This window comes from Musca domestica, unplaced genomic scaffold, assembly GCF_030504385.1.
Source record: "Musca domestica strain aabys unplaced genomic scaffold, Musca_domestica.polishedcontigs.V.1.1 9, whole genome shotgun sequence".
Taxonomy (NCBI): domain Eukaryota; kingdom Metazoa; phylum Arthropoda; class Insecta; order Diptera; family Muscidae; genus Musca; species Musca domestica.
Window position 1 is genome coordinate 4,600,196 of NW_026712435.1, and position 18,042 is coordinate 4,618,237.

General features: G+C 34.1%; 1 long non-coding RNA gene across 2 annotated transcripts; it reads right to left on the reverse strand.

Moving 5' to 3' along the window:
- Window positions 1-213: 213 nt before the first annotated feature.
- LOC131806844 (uncharacterized) lies at window positions 214-1,267 on the reverse strand. 2 transcript variants are annotated; one of them, XR_009344197.1, is made up of 4 exons: window positions 1,189-1,267; window positions 919-1,059; window positions 657-817; window positions 214-601 (listed from the first exon to the last, which is right to left on the reverse strand). It is a non-coding gene; the product is annotated as an uncharacterized LOC131806844 (long non-coding RNA). The 2 variants fall into 2 exon arrangements; XR_009344196.1 differs by lacking the exon at window positions 1,189-1,267 and having other exon boundaries at window positions 919-1,171.
- Between the last annotated feature and the right edge of the window lie 16,775 nt (window positions 1,268-18,042).

The window sequence follows — 18,042 nt, forward strand, 5'->3', positions numbered from 1 at the left end:
AATTTCAAAATATTTTTGACAAAACCAGAATTGGACAAAACGTTAAACTTTCCAAAATTTCAATTAAACTAAACATTTTTGATTCTTCAAAAAAAGATTTTGCTTCTGAAGTTTTACAAGCACTTTTCCGCAACACTCTAAATGATTTCATGTCTGAAGGAGTGTCCATTTGGGCGACGGATGCCTCGGTATCCAATAATAACACAGGATGCGCTGTTTGTAATATTTCCGCCAAGCAGAACTTTTTATTCAAAATTGAAGAAAAACTTTCCTCCTTATCGGGAGAACTATATGCTATAGAAAAAGCTATCGATATAATCATCGAGGATGGAATCAGCACAGCGGCTGTATTCACCGACAGCAAGAATGCTTGTTTACTTTTGAATTGCAGTTCCTCCAATAATCATACCACAGCCAACATTGTCCAAAGGATCGCCTGTTCCTCCATAAATAAGGTCACTTTTGTTTGGGTTCCATCCCATGTTGGAATTTCAATTAATGAAACGGCTGACTACTATGCCAAGCAGGCAACGGAAGCTGGATGTATCATACCTTTCGAATTTTCGGTTACTGATGCATCGCAAAAAATTGACGCACTTCTCTGGAATGAATTTGTGGATTACTTCAAGGAGACATCACTTCAAAAAGGTGCATACTTCCACCGATTTTTCCCAAATCCTCCCAAGCAACCATGGCACAAACATTTGCAGATGAAACCTGAAAGCATAAAAACAATCAATAGACTGTTTACCGGCCATACTTATACCAAAAAATACTTCCACAGAGTGGGAATTTGCGACTTCAATCTATGCGAAACCTGTGACGTCATCGAAGATGAGGAGCATATATTGTTCAATTGCAAAAAATATAAAAGGGAAAGAAATAACAACAATGTTTTCAAACATTTCAACAACTTACCTGATGTTCTTATGTCCATGAATATAGACCACTTCAATGATCTCTTAAATTTTATCCATAAATGTAAAATTGAATTGTAATTTCAACTTCTTTTTCGGAAATTGCTTTTCTTATTTTAATTAATTCTGTTTTCCTACAACTCTTTTAAAAACACACTAATGTAATCATATGTAAATAGAAATTCACAACAATAAAGAGAGTACTTTATATGGTTGCTAGTAACCTATAACCAGTAATGGTAAATGAACACTGTGTGTTCCACCAACATACTTGACAAATTGTTTTTCTTATTTTAATTAATTCTGTTTTCCTACAACTCTTTTAAAAACACACTAATGTAATCATATGTAAATAGAAATTCACAACAATAAAGAGAGTACTTTATATGGTTGCAAGTAACCTATAACCAGTAATGGTAAATGAACACTGTGTGTTCCACCAACATACTTGACAACTACTGAAGTACAAAAAAAAAAAAAAATATGCAAAAGTTGGTTTTGTTTATTTTTAATTTTTTAACAACATTTTTATATTGGGGAAAACCTTCGAAACAAAAATTGAATTTGGGGTTATTCCACAAAATTGAATCTATAATGGTAGGACAATACAGTTTCATAAAAATATGCATAAATAATTTCGAATTATTGTATTTTTTATTCAAATACAATACACACATACGCAAATGTGTATATGTTTTGATAGAATAAGGGCACCAAAAGCTTTGTTCTACCTTCTGTAATTATGCCATTAAAGCAGCTAAAATGTGTTGATAAAATTTTCTGAATACCTGTGTTTAAGCAAGAAATTTTATATAATTTTATTGAGTTTATATTGTTTGAATTGCACTTTTTTATTTTGTCGTTCTAATTCCATTGTGTTTCATTTTGCGTACTCGTCGTCATGTACTATGTCAAAATTTATAAAATGTTTTTTTTTTTTTTTTTTTTCAAAAATAAGTAGATTTTTATGTGTTTTCTTATAAGATGCAAATTGGAGGTTGTTCAGATAAGTATTTTACAACAATTTTTACAAATTTCAATAATTTTTCATTCAAGATTAAATTCGGTTTGGGTTCATTGTCCCAGCAGCTGAGCTGTGTCGATGCGACTACCTGTCATGGTACTAGTTAGAAACTGCCTACTCTTTATTGTTAGAACTTTGAATGTCAACTAGCAGTTTTCTAACGAGTACCCTAAGTACCGAATTTCGAATTTGGGGCTATAAGAAAACATGAACCTATATATACAATGTTCTGCAACATTCCCAGCCCAGCAACATAGTCTAATAAATCGGCTAGGTTTTATTGTATTTTAATTGTTTTAAAATAAAATTATTCTAGATATAATAATTTCTAAGCGCATACCAAATTCTACATTACAGAATTAAAATCAAGACACATTTTGTGCGGTGAAAATCGCTATGTATTTATTGGTAGTATCTACTAGATCTAAACGGAACATTAATTCTAATAGATGAGATCTGAATGTATATTACCATTTAATATTTTGTTTGAGTACCAACATCTACATTACAGTACACAGAATTTAAATCAACGCACATTTTACTACAAGGTTCTCCCATTGAACAATTCGTGCGACGAAAATCGCTATGTAATAGTTGGTAGTATCTACTAGATCTAAACCGAACATTAATTATAATATACTAGCTGGCCCGGTCCGCGTTGCCGGCCTGTAGTTTTTGTCTATTAGGCATATTTGTCAAAGTATAATTATTCACAGATATGACTGATATCTGTTCACGTACTGGTCGATTAAAAGTGTTTTAAAATACCTATACCCATATTTAAGCCGTGGACTTGAGGGGGTACTATTACATGGAGAAAATTCTAAAATTTGTAGATATGTTGCAATTTTTGTGTAAGATTCCACCCAAATATACATTTTTAGCCAAATCTTTTGAAATATGGTAAAATCAGGAGGTACCTTTACATGGGCACTACTCCGAAATATCGACATTCATTGAAAACTTTCTTCTACCGCTTATAATCCAATATGACAAACAGAGACCAAATCAAAAATATAGCAATTTTACACCCATGGGAATTAATTTCATTTGCCATTTAAATTGTAAGTTGGTTGTAAATTGTAAGTTGTAAGTCCATATTTTTATCATAGTATAATTCAACGACGATTCAACAAATATTCTGTCCCGTGCTACTTTCTTATATTTGTAATTTGTCCATGTTTTCATAATTTATTTCATATAGATGTGCATCCCAAATCTATGTTCTCAACCAATATTCTCTTGGGGGTTACAAATTCAATAGAATACAAAATTTTCTTTTCTGAACACACCTTAGATGTGAAAGTGGACTTGGGGATACTCCAATGTGGGGGCTTTACTTAAATAAATTCCTAGGTGACAATTATCTGTATGATGGTTCCATACACCAGGGTAGCGTATATACAATTTTTTAGCCAAATCAATTGATAAATGTGGTCAAGACCAATATGGGCCCTACTCTGAAAATTTCAAATTTTGCCAAAAATGAAAAAAGTGGGCATGACCCCAAAAATAGCTTCAATCATACGATGGATATATAAATATGAAATCGGTTTGTACCCTTATCCGTGAGTTATGATCGATATCATGACCTGCAAAAGCGATTTAAGTTATCTTGAATGTTTGGGAAGAATTTCTGGAAGGATAGAAATCATTATTTTGTTCACAAAAAATCCACTGAATTCAATATGATAATACAAATTGAAAAAAATTGACAAAAGAAGAATAACAAATTGAAAAAATCTTCAACTTGTTTTCTGATTTTTTACAGCAAATGTTTAAAGATCCTCCTTAAGTTTGTCAATAGAATGTACTATTATTTTAAAATTCGATTCCATAGAATTTTTTTCGATTTGTTCCCGATTTGAGAGTTTTTGCAATAAGATCTCTTTTTCTTGATTTTTTAGCGATTTTGAAAAATAATTTATCTTTTAACTTTGGCGTGACCGCGTTAAATTATTTCGATATTGTCTATTCCGTTACGCCACCACATAATTCGGTACTACACTTCCATGTAACCCGCCATCAATTTCAGTTCTCAAGAAATCAAGTCAATTAAATAAATTGGTATTAATATTCGAATTCAAAAATAAAATACAAAAAACACTACAAATGTACATTAGAAAAAAGTAAGTCAAAATGGAAAAAAAATCATGCAAAATAAAACATTACTATTGTACATTTCAAAAGTCAAAATGAAAATGTTAATATATCACATTTTTACCCGATTTTTTTGTATATTATCCTTTTCGGACAGGAGACAATTCCGAATTTGTATGAATCGTTAGAATCAGTCCAGCGGTTCTTAAGTTATAAGCGTAGTAACTAACACAACTTTCTTTTATATATTTAGATGATATCTGATTATTTTTAGTTCCAACATGGAGACCAACATAATACGACTGCTTTTTAGTGTAGGCAACCTAATTAATATTATAAGGCAAAACAAAATTACTATTCCACTATAAACCTATCAAGGCAAATGATAGAAACTGCTTTTGCATTGATTCTATTTTATGTGTATATATTGCGTATTGAAGATCCCATACAACAGAACCTTACTGTAATATGTGTCTAACAAGAGACGTATATAACTGTTTTGTTATATAAGAAAGAGAAAATTCTTTAGCCCACCGTTTTACAAACCTAAATATCGAATAACGGGGATACCGTTTTATGGGGGCTATACGATATCGTGGACCAATAAAGCCCATCTTCGAACTTGACCTGCCTTCAGACAAAATACTGATCTGTGCAAAATTTTATCTTCATAAATTTATTCGTTTTGACTCTAGCGTTATTACAACAGATGGACAGGCGGACGGACAGGGCTAAATCGTCTTAGAAATTCACGCTGATCAAGAATTTATATATATTTTGATGAGTTACAAACGGAACGGCGAACTTAATATACTCTCCATAGTATGTATGGTGGATGGTATAAATAAGCTTTAACTCAAAATTAGAAAACAGAATATGTATGTATCTCAAACATCATCCTCAATACTGACATGCCAGCCAAGATAACGGCAAGATGATCTGGAATTGACTTCATTCATTCATTTAAACTCAATAGACAAGCTTTTTACATTAAAAATATCCCTGAAGATGATTTCCGGAGGAAATCGAAATATTGGATGAATAAAAAAGGAAAAATTCAAATATAAAAACATAGTTTTTTAATGACCTTAAGCCAAGCAATTAACAAAATAAGTAAAATAAATATAACTGGTCAACAATATACAACAACAACAATAATTTTTTATCTAAAACATTAGATCTTTTTTCTTCTTTTCTAAATAACACTAAATATCAAGATTACAGTTATTTCGCTATACATACATCCGAATTAATCATTTAGTAACAACGAGATTTCATTACTTTTTTAAAATCATTCAAGCTTCAGTTCTACTAGGAGGTGATGTCTTCATTCAAGATACCCAAATGAATAAATAATGTTTTATCTAAAATATTAGACATTTTTCTTCTTTTCTATCATGTCTAATATCAAGATAGTGCAACGGAACATCGTAATGGAGATAACACTAAATATCAAGATTACAGTTATTTCGCTATACATACATCGGAATTAATCATTTAGTGTCAACGAGATTTCATTACCTTTTTAAAATCATTCAAGCTTTAGTTTTACTAAGAGGTGATGTTAATTGCAGGAATATACTATGGGGTTCTTAATAAATAATTCTAAAGCAGTTTTTCTGGTACAGGCACATTATGTTTATTTAGATTGATGGTAATCCCAGTCATCTGTCTACCTTAAACACATTTACCAGCATTACTATTGCTACTGTAGTATTACTATTTGCATCGCCGGAGGCAGCGAACATTTCCTTATCATCAATTTTTACTGGTAAATAGGTTGTACAAGTCTAAAAATGCCGTAACATCGATGGTACCGGTTTAATGCCAAAATGTTTGACGAAGTGTCAAATACCAAATTATTTAAACAAAAAGCTATTGGTTCAGCCGGGAAGAACTGTTAATACCCTACACAAAGTAATTTTTGTTATATGCTGTAGTTCCCATTACGAACTTTATATACGAAATTTGAAACAATTCCTATGTTGCTAATATCATCAAAATACCGAATAAAGGGACGTAGACCTAATAAAATTTTATCCTATTACCTCAATTTATTCCAAATATAGCGTGATTACAACAGACAGACACACAGACCGACATCGCTAAATTGACTTACAATTTTATGCTGATCAAGAATACTGTTTAAGTAAGAATTGTCTCCATTTATTTGAAACTAGCTGGCCCGGTCCGCGTTGCCGGCCTGTAGTTTTTGTCTATTAGGCATATTTGTCAAAGTATAATTATTCACAGATATGACTGATATCTGTTCACGTACTGGTCGATTAAAAGTGTTTTAAAATACCTATACCCATATTTAAGCCGTGGACTTGGAGAAAATTCTAAAATTTGTAGATATGTTGCAATTTTTGTGTAAGATTCCACCCAAATATACATTTTTAGCCAAATCTTTTGAAATATGGTAAAATCAGGAGGTACCTTTACATGGGCACTACTCCGAAATATCGACATTCATTGAAAACTTTCTTCTACCGCTTATAATCCAATATGACAAACAGAGACCAAATCAAAAATATAGCAATTTTACACCCATGGGAATTAATTTCATTTGCCATTTAAATTGTAAGTTGGTTGTAAATTGTAAGTTGTAAGTCCATATTTTTATCATAGTATAATTCAACGACGATTCAACAAATATTCTGTCCCGTGCTACTTTCTTATATTTGTAATTTGTCCATGTTTTCATAATTTATTTCATATAGATGTGCATCCCAAATCTATGTTCTCAACCAATATTCTCTTGGGGGTTACAAATTCAATAGAATACAAAATTTTCTTTTCTGAACACACCTTAGATGTGAAAGTGGACTTGGGGATACTCCAATGTGGGGGCTTTACTTAAATAAATTCCTAGGTGACAATTATCTGTATGATGGTTCCATACACCAGGGTAGCGTATATACAATTTTTTAGCCAAATCAATTGATAAATGTGGTCAAGACCAATATGGGCCCTACTCTGAAAATTTCAAATTTTGCCAAAAATGAAAAAAGTGGGCATGACCCCAAAAATAGCATCAATCATACGATGGATATATAAATATGAAATCGGTTTGTACCCTTATCCGTGAGTTATGATCGATATCATGACCTGCAAAAGCGATTTAAGTTATCTTGAATGTTTGGGAAGAATTTCTGGAAGGATAGAAATCATTATTTTGTTCACAAAAAATCCACTGAATTCAATATGATAATACAAATTGAAAAAAATTGACAAAAGAAGAATAACAAATTGAAAAAATCTTCAACTTGTTTTCTGATTTTTTACAGCAAATGTTTAAAGATCCTCCTTAAGTTTGTCAATAGAATGTACTATTATTTTAAAATTCGATTCCATAGAATTTTTTTCGATTTGTTCCCGATTTGAGAGTTTTTGCAATAAGATCTCTTTTTCTTGATTTTTTAGCGATTTTGAAAAATAATTTATCTTTTAACTTTGGCGTGACCGCGTTAAATTATTTCGATATTGTCTATTCCGTTACGCCACCACATAATTCGGTACTACACTTCCATGTAACCCGCCATCAATTTCAGTTCTCAAGAAATCAAGTCAATTAAATAAATTGGTATTAATATTCGAATTCAAAAATAAAATACAAAAAACACTACAAATGTACATTAGAAAAAAGTAAGTCAAAATGGAAAAAAAATCATGCAAAATAAAACATTACTATTGTACATTTCAAAAGTCAAAATGAAAATGTTAATATATCACATTTTTACGCGATTTTTTTGTATATTATCCTTTTCGGACAGGAGACAATTCCGAATTTGTATGAATCGTTAGAATCAGTCCAGCGGTTCTTAAGTTATAAGCGTAGTAACTAACACAACTTTCTTTTATATATATAGATGAAATCATGCTGCAATTTGTTGCACCACTTATCGTATTGAACATTCGTTGAGATGTTCTTACTACTTATTGCAACTTTGATATGTCAATGTCAGATTTCAATGAATTGGCGCTAAGCTACCACCTTACTTCAATCTGTCCTGGTGATTACTTCTTGCTATCGGTTGAGTGTTCGTGTTCAAAACTGTAACATTACACGTTCGTGTGTAATTACTAAGGTAGTTTGGTTATTTATTGAATCAAGAAACTAAAACGATAGTGTTTTATTTCTATTTATTCTTCTCCCCCTTTTGCAATTTGTTGCACCACTTATCGTATTGAATATTCGTTGAAATATTCTTACTATTTATTGCAACTTTGATATGTCAATGTCAGATTTCAATGAATTGGCGTTAAGCTACCACCTTACTTCAATCTGTCCTGGTGATTCCTTCTTGCTATCGGTTGAGTGTTCGTGTTCAAAACTGTAACATTACACGTTCGTGTGTAATTACTAAGGTAGTTTGGTTATTTATTGAATCAAGAAACTAAAACGATAGTGTTTTATTTCTATTTATTCTTCTCCTCCTTTTTATCGGAGCGCAATGTCGGCGCATATACAAAAACATATATTCTTGTTGGGTCTAACATGAGTATTTCGAGGAGAGACAAACGAAATGACAGAATTAATCCACAGCATGGCAGAGGAGGCCTACAAGATAACATGAACCTATATAGTCAATGTTCTGCCAGATTCACACCTCTGCCGGCCGAGTGGACGATCTCCATTTACGTAAGGATCGTGTACACATCATGTGTCCGCATTATAATGGGAACTGAGTAGAAAATTGGAAACCAGCTACAGAATCTAATTAATCATTACAGACAGTATACAGAATTAAAATAAAGGCGCATTATGTGCGGTGAAAATCGCTATGTATTTATTGGTAGTATCTACTAGATCTAAACGGAACATTAATTCTTATAGATGAGATCTGAATGTATATTACCATTTAATATTTTGAGTACCAACATCTACATTACAGTAGACAGAATTAAAATCAACGCATATTTTACTAAAAGTTTCTCCCATTGAATAGTTCGTGCGATGAAAATCGCTATGTAATAGTTGGTAGTATCTACTAGATCTAAACTGATCATTAGTTCTAATATATGATATCTGATTATTTTTAGTTCCAACATGGAGATCAACATAATACGACTGCTTTTTAGTGTAGGCAACCTAATTAATATTATAAGGCAATATTATAACTGTTTTACTATATAAGAAAGAGAAAATTATTTAGCCCATTTGTCTTACTTACCATTGTTATTACATGGCTATTAAAATATAATTTTGGATCCATCGAAAGACCAAGATCGACAAATGATTCTACAGTTAATAATAAATGACCGTCAATATTATATTGCATTTTCTTAAATTTAAATCCACACAATTGAAAAGGGTAATCTAAATCATTTTGAAGTAAATTAGCTTGTTTCTCACAATCATGGCAAATGAATAACTTAACATCATCTGCGTACATTAACAATTTCGAATAATTTATGAAATTAGGTAAATCGTAGAAAAATAAAAGAAAGGGAACCGGGAACACCCGATGAAACGTTAATCGATTTAGATAGCTTCCCTTCAAATGAAACTAATTATGATATATCTTGTAAGTAAGACAATATAAATTTCACTAAATTTGTGTTGAAGCCCATATATTTTAATTTAACAGTTAACCCTATCGAAAGGTTTACTGAAATCAGTATAAATTGTGTCAGTTTGGCTACGCTGAGCAAATCAATTTATTACTCTTGACGTAATTTGCATAAGATTTGTTGTAGTTGAGAGACCACTACGAAAGTCACGCTGATATGGGCTCAATATACTTTGAATTTTGAGTGAAATTACTGCAGTAATTAATTTTCCGAACAATTTTGGAATGACACTTAATTTTGCGATTCCTCTATAATTTGATATGCAAAATGATAGGAAAATGAATAACTTAACATCTTCTGCGTACATTAACAATTTCGAATAATTTATGAAATTAGGTAAATCGTAGAAAAATAAAAGAAAGGGAACCGGGAACACCCGATGAAACGTTAATCGATTTAGATAGCTTCCCTTCAAATAAAACTAATTATGATATATCTTGTAAGTAAGACAATATAAATTTCACTAAATTTGTGTTGAAGCCCATATATTTTAATTTAACAGTTAACCCTATCGAAAGGTTTACTGAAATCAGTATAAATTGTGTCAGTTTGGTTAAGCTTAACAAATCATTTTATTACTCTTGACGTAATTTGCTTAAGATTTGTTGTAGTTGAGAGACCACAAAGAAAGCAATGCTGATATGGGCTCAATATAGTTTGAATTTTGAGTGAAATTACTGCAGTAATTAATTTTCCGAACAATTTTGGAATGACACTTAATTTTGCGATTCCTCTATAATTTGATACATTTGTTATACTACCAGAGTTATGTAAAGGTATAAAATAATTAAAGTGATTAATTAAACGACATAGTTAAAGGGCGTGCTAATGTTTCTGAACAATTATATTAGGTATGCAATCCGGGCCTTGACAGTCAATCGATTTTAAACTACGCAAACTATTGAATACCTCTTGACGTTGTAGAAAAAGGCATACAAATGTAATCAGTCTGTGACAACTTAAAAGAATATAAATCTTTGATTAAACAGGTTGTAATAGAGTAGGTTGTGGCAAAAATAAATGACGAAACATTCAGCAATATCTGTGCTTGTGACAAATTCCTTATTGTTACAATGCAATACTGAGGGCTTTGAGTAAACCTTTCGTTTCAGGTTAACGAAATCATAAAAAGATTTAGGATTGGATTTAAAAATATTTTTAATCTTGTCGAGATAAATATTGTACAATCTACGAGACTCTAAGGTATATTTAGACCAAGCAACAGAGTAATTAGTATAGTTTATAGTTAAGCCTGATATTTTATATTTACTAAAAAGTTTATTTTTAGAATTTCTTAAACTTTATAACTCAGGTTGAATCCATGGATATTTATTGAATTTTTTAACTCTAACAGCTGGAACACTGGAATTTAAATCTACATAAAATATCATAAAATCTAGCAATGATTTATTAGAAATCAAGAATTTTGCCGTGGAAAATTTTCACACTATTAATTTGATGAGGATTTATGTCACAAAAACGATTAAAAAATGAAAGCTTCAAAATCTGGCACTGAAAGCCACCTAATGGAAGAAATATTAAAATTACAACAATCAATATACAATCTGAATCTTTCTTTTTTATACCCTCCACCATACATAGTATGGAGGGTATATTATGTTCGTCATTCCGTTTGTAACTCATCGAAATAATCATTTTATACCCAACAAAGTATGTATATTCTTAATCAGCGTAAAATTCTAAGACGATTTAGCACTGTCCGTCCATCTGTCGTTCTGTTTTAATCACGTTACAGTCCAAACGAAATAAGGAGTTCCTTGTTGGTACTTTATACCTCTGAAGATAATTATCTATATAGGTCGACGATTCGGAATTTTGATGATTTTAGCCATATTTTCTAATGGAATGGTCTGAAAATCCACACAAGGAGTTCTTTGTGAGCTCTGTAACCCCTGAAAGGTATTTGTCTTTATAGGTCCACAATATCGTATATCCCCCATATAACGGTTCCCCCGATATTCGGGAATTTGATACTTTTAGCCACATTTCCCAATGGAATGATCTGAAAATCCACACAGGGAGTTGCTTGTAGGTACTTTACACCCAGACATAGATTTGTTTATATAGGTCCACAATATCGTATATCTCCCCATATATCGGCCTTCTTACATTTCGATATTAGGTATTTTAAAGATTTTAACAGAATTTTCAATGGATTTTATTTTTTTGAAAAATTTTTAATTCGTTCCAAATGGTATTCAAACCCCTACTGCTTTTTGACTTGTTCAGTGATTAAATTTGTTGGTAATAAATGCTGATTATAAATTTCAAGTGAGTTGAAGGTGGAATATACGGTAGCTCCAAGCGAAACTCGTACACTTACCAAACAGTCGCAACATGCCCTGTTGGGGCATACACTCAAGCCAGTATAGGCCTGCTGTGCGCTCTAGTCTAAGGGTTTTTCGAAGAAGACGGACAGTTTACAGTCTGTTATATTTTGCCTTTATGAAATTTCTTAACTGTTTTTATCATTTACCATGATCTGATTAAGGTCTGGTATGGAGTCGTTCCCTAAGAAATGGGATCTGATATTTGGAAACACTGGACATTGGCAGATAAAATGTTCCAATGTTTCGTCATCTTCCCCTCATGCCAAGCATATGCTGATATCTGCACATCCTATCTTGTATAGATGAGCTTGTAGGCCCTGGTGCCCCGTAAGGATGCACTAATCTCCTTACCTAGTAATAAAAGGTTCTTCGTTTTTACCTCACTGGGATCGCCCCATAGTTCCATAGTTCCTACGCCCTCATTGTTCCATAGGTATATGTGAGCGTTTTTTGCAAATGTCTTTAACACTAGACGTGACTAGCGGCGTATTGTCTACGTTTATTGTTGCTGACTCCCTGCCTGTTTTAGCGAGAAAGTTTGCTATCTCGTTACCTCTAACTCCCATATGACCTGGTACCCATATAATGCGTACTAAGCCGTGTTGAGAAAGTCTGTATAACAAAAGTTTCCAGTCGGCATTTGTGGTAGGAATCCGTCGATCCACGAGACTCTGGTAGGGATTAATGTTTCACAAGAGGCAGCTACAATTGTTTCAGATATCCGGTCCGATACAAAAATTTCTATTGATTCTCCAGTTGTTACCTGTAAGATTTTTTGACGGTATGTAGCGGGGCCTTTGCTTATCTAATCGTCCGTCGCCCTGAGCCTTAAGGCCGCGACGCCGCTTCCTACCGTATCTGAATATCTATTGGGTGGACAAATAGAATTGTCTCTAATGCCCTAGTTGGTGTTGTCATCATTGCGCCGCAGATGCTTAAGCAGCACATTCGTTGGACTTTTTGTAGTATTTTGGCATTACATTTTTTATCCATATCTGTCCACCAGACTATTGATGCGTATTTTAGAACAGGTCTAATTACGCTTTTGAGTAGCCAGTGTGTCATATTTGGATTGAAACCCCCTTTAGAGCCTATAGCCCTTTTACACGTTGCCCAACATCTATGAGCTTTGTTTGTCCTTTCTTGGATGTGGTCCCTCCAGTTAAGTTTCCTATCTAGTACTACACCCATATATTTATGTTTACCTTATTGGAAATATTGATTGTCTGGTTCAAGAAAACTGGTTCATCAAAGTGTCCCAGTTTTCTTTTTCTAGTGAATAGACATATCTCAGTTTTTTGCGGGTTAACGTTAAGACCTCTCAGTTTGGCTCAGTTGTATGCAAGTTTCAGAGCCGACTCGGCCCTTCTGCACAGCAAGTTAGAGTTCTTTCCCCTTAGAAGTATTATAACGTCGTCTGCATAGCAGACAATCGTTGGTTAACGTCCTTAGAAGACTGTATATGGTGGTAAACCACAGGAGGGGTTACTCCCTGTGGAGTTCCCTGACCAACTTTGTCCATTATGTTAACGTCATATAGCCCGCAACTTACCCATCTATTCCTTAGCATATGGTTTATTCAGTCCCTTAGGGCACGGTCGACCTGGAAATTGTCTAAGGATTGGATGAGTGTATCTGTGCTGTCGTTGTTGAAAGCGCATTCAATGTCAATGCATGCTGATAGTGTATACATGTTTTTATCGAAGGTGCTCTTGATGTGGTACAACCTCATGTAATGCGGTTTCCACTGAACGTCCTTCAACGTATGCATGCTGTTTATATTTAAGCATATTGCTTGCAATCCTGCTCTTAATCATTGTGCGTTCCATGGTTTTGAGTAAGAAGTATGTTAGACTTATCGATAAGACTTGGGTATTGTGTAGCTTGCCTTCCCATGTTTGGGAATCTTCTTACTACTTATTGCAACATTGATATGTCAATGTCAGATTTCAATGAATTGGCGCTAAGCTACCACCTTACTTCAATCTGTCTTGGTTATTCCTTCTAATATATGTCTAACAAGAGACGCCCATTTGTCTTACTTACCATTGTTATTGCATGGCTATTAAAATATAGTTTTGGATCCATGAAGGACCAAGATCGACAAATAATTCTACAGAGACTATAAGTTGATAATAAATGACCGTCAATATTATATTGCATTTTCTTAAATTTAAATCCACACAATTGAAAAGGGCAATCTAAATCATTTTGAAGTAAATTAGCTTGTTTCTCACAATCATGGCAAATGAAAAACTTAACATCATCTGTGTACATTAACAATTTCGAATAATTTATGAAATTAGGTAAATCTTTGAAAAATAAAAGAAAGGGAACCGGGAACACCCGATGAAACGTTAATATATTTAGATAGATTTTCTTCAAAGAAAACTAATTATGATATATCTTGTAAGATGATATCCATTTCACTAAATTTGTGTTGAGGCCCATATATTTTAATTTAACAGTTAACCCTATCGAAAGGTTTACTGAAATCAGTATAAATTGTGTCAGTTTGGTTAAGCTTAACAAATCATTTTATTACTCTTGACGTAATTTGCTTAAGATTTGTTGTAGTTGAGAGACCACAAAGAAAGCAATGCTGATATGGGCTCAATATAGTTTGAATTTTGAGTGAAATTACTGCAGTAATTAATTTTCCGAACAATTTTGGAATGACACTTAATTTTGCGATTCCTCTACAATTTAATACATTTGTTATACTACCAGAGTTATGTAAAGGTATAAAATAATTAAAGTGATTAATTAAACGACATAGTTAAAGGGCGTGCTAATGTTTCTGAACAATTATATTAGGTATGCAATCCGGGCCTTGACAGTCAATCGATTTTAAACTACGCAAACTATTGAATACCTCTTGACGTTGTAGAAAAAGGCATACAAATGTAATCAGTCTGTGACAACTTAAAAGAATATGAATCTTTGATTAAACAGGTTCTCTACTCCTACTCTATTAGGTTGTGGCAAAAATAAATGACGAAACATTCAGCAATATCTGTGCTTGTGACAAATTCCTTATTGTTACAATGCAATACTGAGGGCTTTGAGTAAACCTTTCGTTTCAGGTTAACGAAATCATAAAAAGATTTAAGATTGGATTTAAAAATATTTTTAATCTTGTCGAGATAAATATTGTACAATCTACGAGACTCTAAGGTATATTTAGACCAAGCAACAGAGTAATTAGTATAGTTTATAGTTAAGCCTGATATTTTATATTTACTAAAAAGTTTATTTTTAGAATTTCTTAAACTTTATAACTCAGGTTGAATCCATGGATATTTATTGAATTTTTTAACTCTAACAGCTGGAACACTGGAATTTAAATCTACATAAAATATCATAAAATCTAGCAATGATTTATTAGAAATCAAGAATTTTGCCGTGGAAAGTTTTCACACTATTAATTTGATGAGGATTTATGTCACAAAAACGATTAAAAAATGAAAGCTTCAAAATCTGGCACTGAAAGCCCCTAGTGGAAGAAATATTAAAATTACAACAATCAATATACAATCTGAATCTTTCTTTTTTATACCCTCCACCATACATAGTATGGAGGGTATATTATGTTCGTCATTCCGTTTGTAACTCATCGAAATAATCATTTTATACCCAACAAAGTATGTATATTCTTAATCAGCGTAAAATTCTAAGACGATTTAGCACTGTCCGTCCATCTGTCGTTCTGTTTTAATCACGTTACAGTCCAAACGAAATAAGGAGTTCCTTGTTGGTACTTTATACCTCTGAAGATAATTATCTATATAGGTCGACGATTCGGTATTTTGATGATTTTAGCCATATTTAGTTGTTGAAAGCGCCTTCAATGTCAATGCATGCTGATAGTGTATACATCTTTTTATCGAAGGTGCTCTTGATGTGGTACAACCTCATGTAATGCGGTTTCCACTGAACGCCCTTCAACGTATGCATGCTGTTTATATTTAAGCATATTGCTTGCAATCCTGCTCTTAATCATTGTGCGTTCCATGGTTTTGAGTAAGAAGTATATTAGACTTATCGATAAGACTTGGGTATTGTGTAGCTTGCCTTCCCATGTTTGGGTATAAAAACTACCCTCAATTCCTGCCAGGCTTTTGGGGTATACGCAAATTTTAGGCACGAGTTGAAAAAAATACCCAAGTCTTATCGATAAGTCTAACATACTTCATCAATTCATGATTCATCAATTTTTGGGGCTTCCTCAGTCACATTCCTTTTATATTCCGATATATCTACGTGGGTCGTGATGCTCGGCAGGAAGTGTGTATTCATCAGAAGGCCTTAGGCCTCTTCTTGGTTTCCTTGTCTCCGATTTTCACTTTATTGTTCTTGAATCTGACAGCGTTCGAGCCATAGAATGCCATGCCCTTAGTCTTTGTCAGACTGGCCATGGATAGATCGTCAACTCCAATCACAAGGAGAGTCCCATCCTCCTTCTCCTCCCTGTGGAAGACTTCCCATCTCTTCACGTCTGAAGTCTTGTTTTGTCTTCAAAAGACTTTGAGCACACGTTCTGTCCCGAATTTGCTGCCAAATCCTCTGACGTATACCGTCGTTTTAGTTAGGCGAGGAATTTCGCTCCCCCTTGAGGCTGCCATTTTCCCAAGGGGTTTTATCTTGTCGATAATCTCCATTGGGCGGCAGTGTTTGCATGTACAGCAAGCTTAAAGAACATTTTATTTTTCTTAATGCCGCTGCTCATGATGGGGATTGGATCTCCACATTCCATGATGTAATCCAAAATTTTGTTGTTGACCATTTCCTCTATCGCTACTGGATGGTCTTTTGGTAAGTTGCCTGAACCTTTATTGGTATCGATCAATGCATAGTGCATTTCGTCCCTATAATGTTGCTTGGCTGTTTTTGCATACGATGGCGGCTTCGTACCCATTTCCTCGGCCCGTTTCCTCTTCTGTTGGGCGAGGGATTTCTTCTCGGAAACCCCAGGTTTAGCAGTCAATTTCACGGCCGGGCTGGGGCTAACCTTGTCGCCCTCGGTCAAATGATTCCTGTTACATCCTCCTTTGCGAGGTCCTTGACTTAGTTTACCCGGAGCATCTGTAGGTGGGAAGCTCTTTTTCGCTTTTTGGTGTTCTCTTCCTCAGGGGACCTTATCCTCTTCCCTGCCTCGAACGGAGTGGGAGGAGTATTTGTAGCCCATTGCGACTTTGCATTTTTGCTGTTCTGTTGCTTTCGCCGTTGGACCCCAGACAGCTTTTTTGTTTTACTTGTGAGCTTCGCCAAGCTGTCACTCACTTCTTTTATAGTCTTGTGCGCCTCCTCCTTAATTGGCATTCGCAAGACGGTAGTATGGTTGCTGTTGGACTCGGAATGTGAGGCGTTACCTGTCGTTGAAGGCTTGGTCGAGCGTACGCTTCCCCTCAGTTCCTCAGACTCTCTGTCTATCTTGTTGCCCGAGGGCTGTATGCTTGTAGCAATACCTTCGACCACAGATGCCAAGGCACCCACATCTACGGGAGAATGACGACAGGGTGTGACACGTGGCTGGATCACAAACACTCGCCGGTACTGGGTTATTTAGGTCCTACACCGTAACTTTTTTCACTATATTTTCTTTTTCCATTTTTTTTTTTTTTTTGTACGGGGATGTTCCCCTCGTAGTCAGTTTTTTGTCCACGGGGTTAGAGTTAGAGTTCTTTCCCCTTAGAAGTATTATAACGTCGTCTGCATAGCAGACAATCGTTGGTTAACGTCCTTAGAAGACTGTATATGGTGGTAAACCACAGGAGGGGTTACTCCCTGTGGAGTTCCCTGACCAACTTTGTCCATTATGTTAACGTCATATAGCCCGCAACTTACCCATCTATTCCTTAGCATATGGTTTATTCAGTCCCTTAGGGCACGGTCGACCTGGAAATTGTCTAAGGATTGGATGAGTGTATCTGTGCTGTCGTTGTTGAAAGCGCATTCAATGTCAATGCATGCTGATAGTGTATACATGTTTTTATCGAAGGTGCTCTTGATGTGGTACAACCTCATGTAATGCGGTTTCCACTGAACGTCCTTCAACGTATGCATGCTGTTT